Source organism: Phaethon lepturus, unplaced genomic scaffold (assembly GCF_000687285.1).
Source record: "Phaethon lepturus isolate BGI_N335 unplaced genomic scaffold, ASM68728v1 scaffold24813, whole genome shotgun sequence".
NCBI classification, from domain to species: Eukaryota; Metazoa; Chordata; class Aves; order Phaethontiformes; family Phaethontidae; genus Phaethon; species Phaethon lepturus.
This window is the reverse complement of record NW_010531537.1, coordinates 1-8266: the sequence shown is the minus strand read 5'-3', so window position 1 is coordinate 8266 and position 8266 is coordinate 1. Positions and strand designations below refer to the sequence as shown.

The 8266-nt window shown below is 44.6% G+C and overlaps 1 pseudogene; it reads left to right on the top strand.

Annotated features, from left to right (window-relative positions):
* Window positions 1–8263, top strand: part of LOC104618886 — an 11206-nt pseudogene extending 2943 nt beyond the window's left edge.
* Window positions 8264–8266: the final 3 nt, after the last annotated feature.

Genomic DNA, 8266 nt, shown 5'->3' with positions numbered 1-8266 from the left:
GCTCCAGCCGGCCCTGTCGAGACACTGCGGGCCTTGCGGCACATCTTGATCTCCTATAGCAGCAGCCCAGGCCTGGCTGACAATGCGACCAAGTCACCCGCCAGCATGGAGCTGATGCATGTGGCAGAGGGCAGAAAGGGGGAAGGAAAGCCCCAGAAGAGCGAGGAGGGTGGTGTTGGGGCAGATCCATCTGCCTTTCCCCCCTCATCCTCATAGGCATGCGGCAACCAGGGCCTGGGGTGGCCGCCGCTGTCCCACTCCAGGCTGCAGGGGCTGAGGGCCCTCAGCATTGCCCAACCTGGACAAGCTGTGCGGAGAGGGCTTCTTGGGGCCACTGCATCCCGCATGCTTCAAAATGGAGCTGGAAATCACACCCTGGAGAGCCCTTGGCTTGCCCTTCCAGAGTGACGTAGCACTGCTGGCTTGCTGCAGTCCCACTGACGTGGGTGGGATGGGGATGGATGCTGGCAGCCCTAAGGACAGTGGCAACTGCTGCGCCACTGTCTGATGGTGGCCATGCTTCAGTACGGGATGAAACACTTCATCCTGAAAGGGCTGGTCTCTTTTTCTGTGTCCCCTCTAGCTGTTTTCAGTCAGTTTTGGCCATGTTATGGCACAGCAGCCGCTGCCTCCTGCCTGCCCCAGAGGGGAGGCTATGCAGCGCTGGCTGGCCGGCCCGCCCGCCGGGGGCAAAGGCTATGCAGCGCTGGCTGCCAGCACCGCCTGCAGTGGCAAACGAGCTTGTTGTCCTGTCAGAAGCAATCCTCAGAAGTAGCTGTCTCCTTGTTTTTGTTAATGTCTGTTGCTAAAATCATTGGGAAAGGTGGAGGGGAATAGAACAGGGACTGATTTTCAGAGTCTTAAATTGTCTTCTCTGCTCCTTCCTATTCTCCCAGTATATGCTGTTTCTTACCTGTTTTCAAAATTTCTGCTTGTTAATGAGCTGGCCCTTCATTGCTTACCCTAGTACAGATTATACTGTATACCTGAAATGTATCTTTGCACAGTCTAGAAAGATAAAGCTGTCTCATATTTTTCTATTCATTTTAGCTTGGATCAGGTGCTTGTCTCAAGCCTGGACCAGCAAAAATTGCAATCAAAACAGATTGCAGTCAGCAGTAGTACCAAAATGTGACGTTGCTGCTATGCTCCAAGAAGTCAAAGCACAAGCAAAGGTAAAAACCAGAAGATAAAACTAAATTATTGGTGGTATTTTTAAGGATTTTCTTAATGGCAGATAAATCCTCTTTCAAACAATTTCAGAGCTCCTCCAGTAGTCCTGTGGTAGGTTACAGTTGACAGTAGTTTTACTTCTGCTGGTTTTTGAATGCTTGCTATAAACCCATAATATATTTGAGTGGCTTTTGTATAAGAAAGGGTATTGTTTGTCCAGTACAAAAGCAGTTTTGAGATACAATAAATAGACCTATTTTAAGTGGAGAAGTATGTCTCCATTTCAGTCATTTTTACAGCTGAGAAACTCCTGGGTTTGCCAATAATTGCACATCAGACCTTAACTTTCCACCAACCATCTGGGTCAGATCCACTTTCTCCACCATGCAGGGGAAGCTCTGCTCCTCTCTGTGCCTGGAAGCACCTGCCTTTTGCTAGAAGCTGAGATCACAGAAATTGAATTTATCTTGTTTAATGCTGAACTGGTGGCTTGCAATGCCAGAAAGCGGCTGCTGGAGGATTTGTAAGAGACTCCTGTGCCCTTTTTGCTCTCTTCTGTGGAAACTGGTTATTGCATTAAGATAACCTGCTTAATTATTTAGGTGTTTAAAGAAGGCCACCAAAGTGAAATGGTTGCGAGAACATTAATTCCCTGTTTGCAGTGTTTGTGTTTGTGTTTGTGGGATATGTCCACACCCTTTTTAAATCAGAACAGAAGTTGATAAAATAATGACAGCACTGGAGGGGAAACTGTCTCCTGGTCTGCATAACTGCTGGCTGAGCTGCATATAGAGCATTCCTGAGTCTTATTCACAGAGGTTGCTATTTCAAACGTAGAACGGGCTGGGGGCGGAACAGGACCTCCCCAAAATACCCAGCTTTACCTCCTTCCAGGGACAGCGTAGCTAAAGCTTGCAAGTCCCAAGAGCTTTGTGAGCCAAGAGGATTTGGTAGATTTATTGAAAAAATTAGGATTGGATTGTACTTTTGGCCAAAATTAATTAAGTATTTTGCATGAAGTCTTGGAGAGATTAGTTATTCATGCCACTTTTCAAAGTCTGAGAACTCAAATATTTATAAATAACTTAATGCTTTTTGGAATGCACTCCTTGTCTGCATAGTTTCTTATCCATATTTAAGCCCAGTATGGCATGTAGGCTGGAAAATTTTATGCTAGTCAAATGCTGGATTTAAATGTACAATAGGACAGTTCTTCATAGTTATGCAATTGCTGAAAAAATGAGATGGACTGCTTGATTCGGACTGAGAGCTTCCCCGTGAAGAAATGGTCATCATCTTTTGCTCTGAACAGTGCTGAATTTACTGCTATCATTTAATAAGTGTTACAAATATAAAAATATATATATACAGGCATTTTATTGTTTAAATCTCTATGACCAATGATCTTCAGCTAACAGGCTGAAAAGAGGCTAAAGATTTAAGCTCTTTCATGTTGTGTTTCTCATTTCTTCTAGGCAAGTTCCTTAGAAATTTTGAGATAATAACTTGCCTATGCACTGCAAGGAGTTAATTTGCGTTAACCTGCCTCAAAGACATGTTATGCAGTTATTGTGACATTTCTCAAAGCCCAGCAGATAGTCGTCATCACTGGAGGCCTTGTGCGTCCACTGTGTGGCCAAGTAAAGCAATAAGCAACCATAGCCAGATGTCTGTGCCCCATAGTACACGTGCTGGCTGAGGACAGCATTGAGAGCTGGGAAGGGAGGAAATGCATGACCTCAGCAATGGGAAGCCAGGGTTCAGACTGTGTTGCTGACTGGCCCAGGATGTGTCCTCTAACATCTGAGCATCTGATTTTTTTATTTATTTTTTTTCCTTCCCCAGTGTAAGAAAATTAAGTTGTGGTAGCAAGGGTTGGAAAGAACCTGACCTCTTAAACAAAAAGGGTTGCTTTAGTACCTAATGGTCAAAGATACAAGTATGTTTCTGTTACCCTCACTGAACTTTGAAGGTGGCTAGCCTAGATATTTAACTGACTTTATTATTTCTAACCTAACATAAAGATGTTCTCACTTAAATACAGGTGAGAAGGGTCTTGACAGCTGCAAAAGACTGTGGCCTAAGATCACAGAATCACAGAATCACTGAATCATTAAGGTTGGAAAAAGACCTTTAAGATCATCAAGTACAACCATCAACGCAACACCACCATGCCCACTTAAACCATGCCCTGAAGTGCCCAGTCCATACGTTTTTTGAATACTTCCAGTGATGGTGACTCCACCACCTCCCTGGGCAGCCTGTTCCAATGCTTGACCACTCTTTCAGTAAAGAAATTTCTCCTAATACCTAGTCTAAACCTCCTCTGGTGCAACTTGAGGCCATTTCCTCTCGTGCTATTGCTATTTACTTGGGAGAAGAGACCCACACTCACCTCATCACAATCCCCTTTCAGGTAGTTGCAGAGAGCTATAAGATCTCCCCTCAGCCTCCTCTTCTCCAGACTAAACAACCCCAGTTCCCTCAGCTGCTCCTCATAAGACTTGTGCTCCAGACCCCTCATCAGCTTCGTTGCCCTTCTCTGGACACGCTCGAGCACCTCAGCATCCTTCTTGTAGTGAGGGGCCCAAAACTGAACACAGTATTCGAGGTGTGGCCTCACCAGGGCCGAGTACAGGGGCACAATCACTTCCCTACTCCTGCTGGCCACACTATTTCTGATACAGGCCAGGATGCTGTTGGCCTTCTTGGCCACCTGGGCACACTGCCAGCTCATGTTCAGATGTTCAGCCCTGACTGCTCCTCTCTCCTTGAGCACTGATGGATCAGTGATGTGGAGCAGGGTGGCATCAGTTTCTGACATTGACTGGTCTGGAGCCAAGTTCAGCCCTGGTGCAGACCTGTGATAGTTCCTTTCCTGTGCTGGATGCTCCCATTTCCACAACAGCACAGCTTAGTCCCATTTGGATTACTAACAAGCTCATTACTTTCATCTCCCAAGTGAAACAGTTTTTCCTGCTGTCCCATCTAAACTTCCCAAGCTTCAGTTTGTAGTCACTGTCCTTTGCAAGATTGTCCAGCACTGCTGAGAAGAGGTTGATGTAACTGCCCTCCATTACATCTTTGTAATTGCCTTTCAAGAGGAAGGAGAAATGGGTTAAAAAATGTGTTAGCAGTTCCCTGGAAAGTACAGTGCTTGGTCCAGAAAGGTTGTATGGGAATTATTCAGTTTTGACTGCAAAATGTCCATCAATGCAAAGTTGATTATAGCCTGTGAAAATTAGGCTGTCCAAGGTTTAATACCCTTCCACTATCGTAATTTTGACTTTGCTTTCTAGCCTTGGACTGACTGAAGAAATCTTTGCTGTCACCTGAATTCTCCTATACAGCTGCTACTCATCTGTAGCATCAACAGAAATGCATTTTACATCTCCGTTTTAATTCCTTGAGTTGCTTTTTTTCACCTGCCATAATCTGAGGGTACTGGGAATTTGTCATTTTTGCAGGAACTTGGTCTTGATATTTGGTTTTGGTTTTCTCCTCCTTCCCCTTCTCTTCCACCCCCATTTTTCTGCTAGAGCAAAGACGACACATACTTTGTAGTCCCGTGCAAAGAAGAAGGAGCTGTCCTAGGATTTAGTGTTGCTGGAGGAATAGATCTGGAACAGAAATCAGTCACAGTAAGTGATGGCTGCAAGTCATTTTTTTTTTTTGCAAAGCTCACTTGAAAGCAGGCTGGTGATTAGATCAAGTGCTCATTTATCAAGACTCACTGCAAGTCATTCACAGTCATAAAACAGTGTCTCTCAGAGGCAACTGCATACCATCTGCTACTGAAATCAAAGGGTGTCTGGGAAGTGTAATTTTTATTATTGGAGATGGATGCCAATGTTTTCAGTCTTTAAAAGTCTGTTGCTGGATGGGATCAGCTAGGTCTAAATCCTATGCATGTAAATAAAATTATGCATGCAGTTGCAGTGCATGCAGCCTTTTAGGGGAGATTTTAATTTTCAGCCTTTGAAAGTGAACTCTGTGCAGCAAAGTTTTTGAAGGTTTTTTGCAAATCCTGAGAATGACTGTTTCAGACCTCAGCAAACATTCTGGATTTCACTTCACAAATTTGTTTTGGTGTTAAGACCTGTTGGTTGTCAGTAAATGAGGATTGTTTTTTTATAAACAAAAAAAGCCTTATACAGGATTCTGAACCAAAGATATTGTGTTCCATTAAGTGATGTTGGTGTGTAAAAAGTGATACAAAGCAATCGAAATACTATTCAAAAACAGAGCAGTGAGAAAAATCCAAGACAAATGGTGTCCTATGTGACAATTTCTTTACACAAGACATGCATTTAAATTCTGCTCTGACAGACAGAGATACATTAAGTGCTGGGATTAGAAGAAGGGTATTTCCTCAGTCTTCGGGGTCTGCAGCAGCCCTTGCAGGGACATTCTGGTTCTGGTTTTTGCTCTTAGACAAGACCAGTTGTATACAGAGGGATAAAAAGATGGAATTTTGGTCTGTGGATGGACACTGAGTGAGAAGTAGATAGCCAAGAAAACCACAGCGGAGGGGTTAAAAGATGGACTTTCGGTCCGTGAGAAAACCACAGCTGGGTGAGAAGTAGATAACAGGCTGGGTGAGAGAAACCAGATGGTTTCCCACAGAGATAAGAAAGTTGAACAATACTAGGGGAGGACGTGGAGGGAGGGATCCTTGCAACATCCTGCTATTGGCTTAAGCATGATTGATACGTGACTGCTAGATTATGGTAATATGCCGCATGTACAAAGCCTATGAACCAGGAGGATGGCTATGGTGCGTGCAGCGTGCCTGACCAGCAGGTGCATATGCCATAGGCTCCCTATGCTGAGAGTCAGCAACAGAGGCGTGTTTCGGCACTCGCTGGTCACGTGTGTTGAAACCCACTCCTCTGCAAATGTATAAATACCGGGATTTCCTGAAGAGCAGTGGGCCGGTGTACGGCAAGGCCACCGTTGCCTCCGTGGGGACACCCACGTAAAGCTGGCACCTACCAACTGCTGGGCTGAGCTCATGGTGCAAGACGACACAAGAATGTACGGATGGTCCATCTTCCTCACAGTCCTCGGGTTGGTAAGACAATTGCTTTGCAAGACACCCTTAGTGTAATGCATGTCTGTAGTTAATAAAACGCTTACTGCTTTTTCCCCTTGTAGTCCGTGTATATGTGTTTACTTTGTTGGGAATCCTCGAAACCACCCTAAAACACCAGTATAAATAAATGTATTTTACATTAAGTAAGTAATCATTGAGTTAGAACAAGGTCACAGTCTAGGGACCAGATTCCACTTCTCTTGCTACAAAGGTTGTGTTCCCTGTCTCTGGCCCAAACACTCGCAGTTTCAGCTGTGAGCAAGGGGAAGGCCCAAGAGTGTCCCACCCCAGAGAGCTCCTCACCTAAAGACTGGGACACTACCTAAAAATATGATCTTGAGCACTCTCAGGCTGAGTAGCTGATGAAGTCTTTCTCCTGAATGCTATTAGCCATGAGACTAAAAGAGCATCAGCTCCTGCTCTTTCCAGGTCCTCTTTGTTCAGTGTGTGTAAAGCATGCTCCTTGGGTGGGCCTCTTGGGGAACATTTTAATCACCCTGACCTATTGGGTTTCTGGGTCCTAGCTGGATTTAGGGTTGGCATTGGGTGCTGAGCTACTTAAATGGGCTGTTCTGCCCACACTTGGGTGCAGAAATAGAAACGCCTAGTGAGCTTCAAGGTACTGAGGAGTTGGGCATGTGAGGGAAGGCAGCAGATGTTTTGGACATGACCCCTATATTCCAATTACCTCTTGCATTTGGGTGTCTACATCTGTCATTGAAGCTGTTATTCCAGCTTTGAATGCCTGTTTAGACTGGCTGGAAATTTATCATCTTGGACCTGTAGGGTTGTGGCAGGTGCCCATCTCAGCATGGCCCTGCAATGAGAGGGAACAGGAGCCAAAAGGCTTCTGATTCCTCAACTGTTGGTCTGGGTATTAGGAGAAATTCCTAGAGAAAATGCCACACAGAACTGTGTCCACAGATTTGTTGCCTTGAACCTTTGAACCTTTGTCCAGTGGATCTAGAACCGTGTTCATGGGAAACCATATTCTGGCTGTTAAAATTACAGTGCCTGATAGGCAAGTCTTTAAATATCGGGTCTTGACTCTTTTAGTCAGTTCCTTCCTGTAAATGGCACCAATATAAATCTCAGCTGCACTTGTTGGAGTTTACTCAAAGTTTAATCCACTCTGAACAGTTTTTTTTCTCTAGAGAAGATGCATTTCAAGCCACTAAATCATCCTTTTGTATCTATTCACATGATAGTTGATCAGCCAAATTGAGATGGACAATTAAATACTTGTACAGTTGCAGTAAGTCAGAGCCTTTCTGTGCACAGATGCTGTGCACCACTTAGAAGTGTGTGTCTGAAAATAGCACAGGATGCATATCCCAGTCAGTGGGAATTTGGGGAGCAAATGTCACACACTGCAATGTTGTTCTTGGTGACTTTGCTGTAGCATGGATGTGAAGTTAACCTTTGTGTCATTTGAAGTATGTTAATTGAAGACCTTTGAGGAGTTCAGTGAAAGCAGAAGTGATTTGTGATACTACATTCTCTAGCTGGTTTTGGTTGTCTTTGGCTTTAGAAATGACCATGCAATAATAATATCTTTTCCTCTGCTTCCCCCTCCATCCCTAACTGCAGTTCTTGTCCAGTCACTTCGGGTTTAGTATTTGAGAGTGTTTGTTGGAGCAAATGTTGCGTGCTTGATATCCAGACAGTGAGCACTGACTGCAAACTTTGGTAGGGACTTCGTGTTCACCTTGGCCTGTAGAGCATTAGGTGTGGTCATGAAGTTAAAGCATCCCTAAACTGCAATCTGTCTTGTAGGTCCACAGAGTGTTTTCAAAGGGAGTGGCCTCTCAAGAAGGGACTATTCATCAAGGAGATCTTGTTCTGTCAATCAACGGCAAGTCTCTTGCAAGCTTGGTCCATGGAGATGTCCTGAATGTTCTCCATCAGGCAAGACTATACAGATATGCGGTCATTGTCATCTAGAAGGAGAAAGACAAAGCAAATAATTCCTCCAGACTTGAGATATCAGCTACTGGC